The 536-nt window shown below is 60.4% G+C and overlaps 1 protein-coding gene across 2 annotated transcripts in view; it reads right to left on the minus strand.

Moving 5' to 3' along the window:
* The window catches only part of Msmo1 (methylsterol monooxygenase 1), a 13,746-nt gene extending 13,637 nt beyond the window's left edge, over window positions 1-109 (minus strand). Inside the window, exon 1 of one of the 2 annotated variants that reach the window (XM_010629861.3) lies at window positions 12-109. The gene's annotated coding sequence lies outside the window, so the exon portion shown is untranslated. The remainder of the gene's footprint in view (window positions 1-11) is intronic. The other variant, XM_010629862.3, reaches the window with a different exon arrangement.
* Between the last annotated feature and the right edge of the window lie 427 nt (window positions 110-536).

Here is a 536-nt window from a genome sequence, read left to right on the forward strand (position 1 = left end):
GGTCCGCTCACCTGCAGCGCCGCGAGGAGACTCCGGCCCAGCTACCAGGGGCAGCCGCGGCCTCGGAATTTACCTCTCCTGGCTCGCGAGGTGGAGCCGAGGGGGCGAGACCCGCCCTCCTGCCGCCATTGGTCTACAGGGCTCCCGCCCAACCTCCCCGGTGCGGTGATTGGGCTGTGCTGTTGCCCGCAGCGTGTGACTCACGTTAACGAATCCCTGGTGGTAACGGCCATTGGTTCTGAGGATGGAGTGAGGATAGTGAGATTTGGGCGTTCGGCCAGTGATCGGCGCCGCCAAGAGCTCGGAGGAGGGGGAAGCTTGCGCTCGCGACACGCCCCCCTCCACTCCGCGTTTCCAGCCCGAGCCTGCGCAGCTAGGAAAAGCGGGGATCGCCCCGCCCAAAGAGGGCGCCCGACCCGGGAAGAAGACGATTCAATTGCGCTTTAAAATGAAATGTTTTGGTTACATTCTCGCCTTCCTGTGATGTACCCTGGATTTTGACTTTTTTTTTTTTAACTTTTTTTTAACCCCTAGCT

This window comes from Fukomys damarensis, unplaced genomic scaffold (assembly GCF_012274545.1).
Source record: "Fukomys damarensis isolate Sample0158 unplaced genomic scaffold, DMR_v1.0_HiC HiC_scaffold_18, whole genome shotgun sequence".
Taxonomy (NCBI): domain Eukaryota; kingdom Metazoa; phylum Chordata; class Mammalia; order Rodentia; family Bathyergidae; genus Fukomys; species Fukomys damarensis.